The following is a 7,710-nucleotide window of genomic DNA, read 5'->3' as shown; positions in this document are numbered from 1 at the left end:
AACTCTCACATATATAGTCAAATGCTTTTTGACAAGGATGCCAAGATCATTCAATGGGGAAAGGACAGTCTTTTCAACAAATGGTGCTGAGAAAACTGGATATCCACTCACGAAAGAGTGAAACTGGACCTTTACCTTACACTATAGACAAAAGTTAATGCAAAATGGATAAAAAACATAAACATAAAAGCTAAAACTATAAAACTCTTAGAAGAAAACATAAGGCAAAAAGCTTCATGACATTGGATTTAGCAATGGTTTCTTGTATATGACACCAAAAGCACATTGTAACAAAAGAAAAAAAAATAGACAAATTGGACTTCATGAAAATTAAACACTGTTATGCATCAATAGACACTATTGACAAAATGAAATGGCAACTCACAAAATGGAAGAAATATTTGCAAATCATATATCTGATAAGGGGTTGATATCCAGGATATATAAAGAACTACACAATTCAACAACAACAACAAAAAAACAAACAACCTGATTCAAAAATGGGCAAAAGATTTGAATAGACATTTCTCCAAAGAAGATATACAGATGTCCAATAAGCACATAAAAAGATGCTCAACATCACTAATCATTAGGAAAATGCAAATCAAAACCACAATAAGATACTATTGGGTTGTCAGAAAAGTCATGATGTATTTTTTCTTTTTTTCGCTGCAAAAATGAGTTGTGACTTTTCTGACAACCCAATATTTCATACCCACTAAAGTGGCTAGTATAAAACAATAATGTAAAAAGACAGAAAATTACAAGTGTTAGTGAGGATGTGGAGAAATTGGAACCCTTGTGTGTTACTGATAGAAATCTAAAATGGTGTAGCTGCTGTGATAAGCTGGTGGCTCCTCAAAAAGTTAAATGTAGAATTATTGTGATGTGACACAGCCATTTCACTTCTAGGTATATACCCCCAAGAGTTGAAACCAGGGACTCCACAGATACTTATACACTAATGTGCATTGTAGCATTATACACAATAGTCAAAAGGTGGAAATCAATGAATGAACGGATAAACAAAATGTTGTATTATCCACACAATGGAATGCTATTTAGCCATAAAAAGGAATGAAGTACTGATACATATTGCAACATGCAGCAACATATTGAAAACAATATGTTCAGTGAAAGACGCCAGACACAAAATGTTATATACTGTATGATTCCATTTATGAAATATCTAGAGTAGGTAAATCCTGAAAGAGACAATAAACAAATTGGGGCTGAAGGAGGTGGGGGGTGGGGGTGGACAATGGAGACTAATGGCTTAGCAGATATGGGGTTTTATTTTGGAGTGATAAAAATGTTTTGCAACCAGATTGAAGTGACAGTTGCACATTGTAAATGTGCTGAGGTGTTCAAATGGTTCATCTTATGTGAATTTTACCTCAATTAAAAAAGAAACTGAAGCTCAGAGAGATTGAGTTACACGAGATCTCACAGCCAGTAACTGGTAGAGCCAGAATTAAAATCCAGATCTAAGAATTATGCTGGTGCTTTTTTTTCTGTGAGCAGGTTTCAATAAAGGAGGACGGATGATACCTTCCACATAGTAGGTGCTCAACACCCGTTTTTCTGAGTAGGGGAGGAAGTATGGTCTCCAGTTACAGACTCTGAGGTCTGGAGAGAACTGGGAGGGACTGTAACTCCCTCAAAGCAGTGAAAGTTTCTTTCTTAGGGATGGTGGTGGTGGTGGTGGGTGGGGGGAACAGCTCCTCTCATGTGTGACCTTGGGCAAATCACATAACCTCCCTGAGATGGATTCTTCCTCTAAATGGGAATAACATGCTTGCAATATTGAGAAAGAAATGAAAAAATGGCGAAAAACACTGTTTGCAAGTCCTAAACATATGTGTAGGTTTATTTAGTTCAAAGAAAATTTGGCAAACATCTTTGCTGTTTTAAGTCAATTCCACCATCTCCTTCTAGAGATGATAGGTTCTTCCTCACCTCTCCATGAGATTGGCTGGGATTCCTCAGGCTCAGCTGCACTTTTGCAATTATCTTGGTTTTAGCACCTATCTCATTCTCATTGGAATTGTGTCTGACTCCTCCAGATGGGACCTGGTTGGTTCATCTCAGTAGCTTCAAAGTCTGGTGAAGGATTGAATTCCATATACATATATTGAACAGAATATTAGGGTTGTCTACAACTCCCATTTGCCACCAGGGGATTCAATTTCACTCAAATGACCCCAGGGATTTATTATACAAAGATGAAAAGTACACAGCCCCTGAGACTCCTGGGAGACACAGGTACACAAACATAATTATAATACAGCCTTAACTCCTGTGCGAACATACTATCAGCAGGGGTTCAGAGGAGGAAATATTTGGTTCTGACACTCCAGGAGTCTAATCGCCCCTTCAGTTATTCCTGACCCATTTCCAGGTCTTATGCCACGCCCATGCAGTCACCCAATGTGTTGAGAATCACTGGGTGCTCAGTAACGTGTGGTTGGACCAATCCTGGCCACAGGGCCACCATTCCCTCTTGCTAAATCTCTACTCCCAGTTAATAAATTCACTCTGTTTTAATGCCTGGCCCAAATGTCATCTCTTCTGTGATGCCTCCATGAACCTGAAAATCAGTCCTTTTTCTGGGCTTTCTTGGCACTTTAGTCCACAAATATTTATTAGGCACATTCTGTTTTAGCCCTGGAGACAGTTATACAACTTGGCTTCTGTTCTAAGTGCTTATGTCCACTGGGGGAGGCAGACCAGTAGCAGGCAGTTATACCACTGCGTGAGGAAAGCACAGAGTAAATAACCTAAGAGTTGCAGGAGACAACTTTGGGGTCTATTTAGCCCATATTCCCCTTTCCAAAACTGACCACCCACTCAGGAGTGAGGCCTGGAGAGTATGTTTATGTTATGTGTCTCAGTCACCTAGCAGTAGCTGATTGGCCTAGGGAGAATTCCTAATTGCAGACGGGCCAATTGGATTCTATATCCCAAGATATAAATTTGGAGTCAAGTTTCAAAGATGCAGAAAACTACAAAGTAACCAGTCAGAGGGCACTGGGCTGAGAGCCCCCGAGGAAGGAGGGAAGGAAGGACCAAAGTTCCTGCTTGTGGATCCGAAAAATACCTAGAAACACAAAACATACCAAGATTAAATCATGAAGAAACAGAAAATCTGAATAAACCTATAACTAGCAAGGACATTAAATCAATAATCAAAACAATCTTCCAACAAAGAAAAGCTTCACTGGCGAATTCTACCAAACATTTAAAAAAGAACTAATGTTAATCCTTCTCAAACTTTTCCAGAAAATTAAAGAGGAGGAAATACTTGCTAACTCATTCTGTGAGGCCAGTATTACCCTGATACCAAAGCCAGATAAAGACAATACAAGAAAACCACCTACCACTATCCCTTATAGACATCGATGCAAAACAACCAGAGTGGCATTCTTCTCATGTACTCATCAACCTCAGGGACCACACCATTAGCACTGAGGTAAAGAAACGTCTCTGGATCAAGAACATCCAACGGCACTGAAGACAAACAGCTCATTGGGGCCAAATGGCCAGACTGGTTCAACATACATACCCTCTGCCCCAAGGGCAACCAGGTATCCCAAATAAGACATTCTAAAGGTATTGTAAAGCCCCCACTTGCTTCTTTAAAGGCCCCAGTGATCATTTTCAAAATTTGCTGGATGAGGAGAGCTAAAGCCCAGCACGAAAGGCCCGCTGTGATGCGAAGCTGCCTGGGTGGAGGGTTCTGGATGGCTGCATGGCCTGGGAAAATTTCTCCGGACTTTGAGGTCTTCATGTGAAAAGCCAGGGTTGGACAGGTGATCGCCAGGGCCCTGCCTGAGCTGACAGATGGCGTCTGGGCTGCTGCTGGCAGCCCTCTCTCTGCAGCTCTTCCTGTGAGCCGGCACTTCCTTGCAACCACCCTTGAAGTAGGCAATATTGCCCCATCTTCCAGAGGAGGGATTGAGACACATAAGGGTTGTCAGGGCCACACAGATAGAGAGGGGCAGGGTCAAAGTTCTAAGTCAGAGTGCATGCTCTCCTTCCCTGGCACTGGATCCCTGCACCTTTTGTCCTCTCTGCCATAAGTTCTCCGGTGTGTGTGTGGCAGGTAAGTGGGTGTATGGGGAGGTGGGTAAGAAGGGGGTCCCTTGGCTTTTAGTAGCAGCAGGGTCCAACTTACTTGGTCCGCAGGATTTCAAGCCTCTTGGCCCTACCCCATGGTGAAGACCATCATATATACATCCATTTTAATGCCAATCTCTCCTCCTAGGCCAGTGGTTCTCTGCTTTTTCTGTGAATTAGTCACCTGGGGAGCTTTGGCAACCAATGATACCTGTGCCCCACCTGGAGAGATCCTGAGTGAATTGATCTGGAATAGGGTCCTGGCACTGGTAGTTACGAAAGCTTCACAGGAGATTCAAATGTGCAGCCAGGGCTGAGAGCCTCGCGCTAGCCTGTCGGCTTACTGAAGGGCCTTGCTTATTTACCAAGCCCAGCGCTAGAGCGCGTCTGTTCTTCTTTGTCCTGCCTCCCCAGCCATAAGGGCAGAGCAGCCTTTGCTCTCAGCCAGTGTAGTAGCTACCTTTTCTGTAATAAGGCTCAGGGCACCACTACTCTGCTCTCCTTAGTTTGTTCTCCTGAGAGTAGCCAAGGCTATGATGCTTCTCCTGGATTCTTTGGAACAAAAGTCCCTGGAATCCAGACCTGCATGGCCTGTGGTGTGGGGAGCCCACTTTGCCTGTATCCCTTTGCTCTGCATCTTAGGGGAAAAGAAATGGGGAGGGCGGGGTTTGTTCTTCACCCAGGCTGCCCTGGGCATCTTCTGGCTCCTAGGAGAACCTGGCAGCCCCATGAAATCAAGTATGTCCTGCATTCAGATAGAGACAACCCTTGAGGCTATAAGAAGAAAGACAAAGCTGAATGTTACCTGGAGACAGAGAGTTTCCTGTCTCCTGCCCACTGAAGTACAGAAAGGAGCCTGATGTGCTCCTGACTTAGGACCCCTGTGTGGGTTACCGGCCATAGAGCTGATGCTGGTTGCTGATTTCAGAGCCCACATGAAGAGGCAAAGTTGGGAGTAGAGGGCCAGTTAAGAGGTGGGCTGGGGAAGCACTGGCAATTGTCAATAAGCTGACCTGGAACCAGGAACTGGACTTGGGGGAAGATACTCAGGGCAGGGCTCTGAGGTGGCCGTGAAACATGGAATTCCTTGGCCTGTTCTCATCCTGCATAAAGCCTGGGTTTTGAAGTGAAGTCACAGATTCAAAACCTGGAAGGGTCTAGAAGCACATGGCACATGGCATTCAAACTGAGTTCCTTGGAACCCTAAGGGGGTCTCTCATAATTTGTAGGGACTTGGGAACACCATAACCTGCAACTCCCAACATGGCTCCTTTTAGCTACTTAATGAATAGGTGTACAAGATTTCACTGGGAAAAAAAGGGGCCATATGGTAAAATAATATTAACAAAATTTAAAAGCTGTAGATCTAGTAAACTTCTGAGGGACAGATGGGGAAACTTTCCCAGGGTCACCCTCTAGTCTCTTACCCCTCAGACCAGACCTGACCCCACAGCACACCTGCTGGCCTCCTAGAACACACAGCGGGAGGCCCTCGGTGGAGGCATAGCTTGAATGAGAACCACTCTCAACAGAATGAATGACCCCAAGACCCATACCTGCAGGCTCTGAAAGGCGCTGTGAAGTTGCCTTGGCTCAACTGTTGAAAGCTTTCAAGATCCTAGTTTGTTCTTACTTTGAGAGAAATGTAAGGCCCTGGCCTGGGAGGCGGGGCTCCTGGGTTCCAGGCTGACCCATCCTTGCCTTTTCTTTAAAACAAGGCTTTCAACAAGTGGCTCCCCATTCCCTACATACAAAACTCCATCTTCCACAAGAGTGGCTGACTTCCTGCACTTCATATAGTGAAGCTCCCTTGTCCTTCCTATTTTCTCTTCTGGGCTGGATCCTCTGCCAACAAGTCTCCACTCTGGAGAGAGTGGGTGCTGAGCACTCCTATTACTCCTGACATTCTTCTTCCTTTGGGTGGGCCAGTAGGTGAGGGCGCCATCAGGGCTGCTTATCGATGCAACGGAATCTGGCAGCATGTGCTTGCACAGGGAGTAGGTGGGATAGTCAGGTGAATGATCATGGATGGATGGCACTGAGGGGAAGATCTGGTCCCCTGCCAGAGGTCATAACCTTTCTGCCATGGAACACCCAGAGCATCAGTGATCAGGACCTTTATATGTACTCAGCTGGGGTGGGTGCTCCTGCCCCCCACCCCCATTTGAAGGGACAGGCCCATCTGAAAGACCACAGCCCCAGGCCCCAGCTGGTCTCACTTCCTGGCAATGACCAAGACCTGAGAAACTGTCCTCATCCCCAGGTCTCCAACGGTTCCCCTGGTCCCCTACAACCTGAGCCCCACACCTCTCTCCAGAGTCCAAAGGCCACTTCTGAAGTCCCCAAGTAATTCCCACTCTTCCCTGGTTATCCTGGTCCCTGGTCCAAGGGGCAAGCAGCCCAGCTTTGTGACTTCACAAAAGGCTATCTTGTGACAAGTTTGGGCCTGGTGAAGTAGGAGCTGGGCAGGTGGGCTTCCCCCAAGTAACATCTCATGACTTTTCAAGGAGAGACACCCCCACCTCTGAGGGAATGAAAAGGAACTGCCTCACAGTAAGAGCCCAGGATACCCTCTACACTTAGAAACACCTCTCCTTGATGACTTTGGCTCCCAGGTCTAACTGGGCACTCCTGGATATATCTGGCAATATCTCTCCAAGGTCCAGGCCCATCACAGCCAGGTTTGAGCTGGGGCAGGAAGTGGTGAGTCCAAGTGGTGGTGGTGGTGGTGTGTCTGTGACCTCTGAATCGGGGGTCAGAGCAGCCTCCTCCCATTAGACAAGACCCTTCTTCTCTAGGCTTTGTTCAAAAAACTGATAGTGGGAAGCTTTATGTGACCTGTGTCTTCATCAGGGTCTGTCTCAGCAGTCCTCAGGGTACCTACAAATGGGTCAGGCCAGAGATTCCTGAATCCTGTAGAAAGGTGGCTACAAACGGGCACTGCCAACAATCCGAGGGCTTCTCTTTCCATCGCTGACTCCTGGAAGGATTTATGATGCCAGAAACCTGAGACAAAAGAGTTCTGGGCGTGCTTTCCCCTTAGCTTCCCTGCACCTGTTCCTCAACCTCTAACTTACATGGAGCATAGCCTCTGGGAAGAGCATAGCCCAGGAGTCAGCAGGAATGATAACTGGCAGCCAGGCTGGGGGATCTCACAGGTCCTGAGGGTACCTAGAGGGCAGAGTTTGGTCCTCTTCATGCTACAGCTCTTATTTGTGTCAGGCAGATCCACAGTGAGGGTCCACTGGCCATCCCCCCTGGCCTCTACTTTGATCGACATCACCATCCTGCCAGAGAACCCCAGGTAAGGAAGTGAGTGTGCTCTGGGCAAGAGTTCCAGGTGCTTCATCCAAGCGGGAGGCAGGGTCAATGGCTGGTTTGTGGAGGGCGACATGTCTGGTTTCATATCCCAAGGGCTCCTTGGCCTTGACTGCCTTTACCCTTGATCGGTGGTAACCCTTGCAGGCATGAGGGGGCCTAGGAGCAGATCCTCTTTTTTTTTTTTTTAAAGATTTTTTTATTGGGGAATTGGGGGGATGGGAACAGTGCTGGGGAATTGGGGGAAGGGGAACAGACAAGTTGCTGTCCTTT

This window comes from Hipposideros armiger, unplaced genomic scaffold (genome assembly GCF_001890085.2).
Source record: "Hipposideros armiger isolate ML-2016 unplaced genomic scaffold, ASM189008v1 scaffold_990, whole genome shotgun sequence".
NCBI lineage: Eukaryota > Metazoa > Chordata > Mammalia > Chiroptera > Hipposideridae > Hipposideros > Hipposideros armiger.
This window is presented reverse-complemented; position numbering follows the sequence as displayed.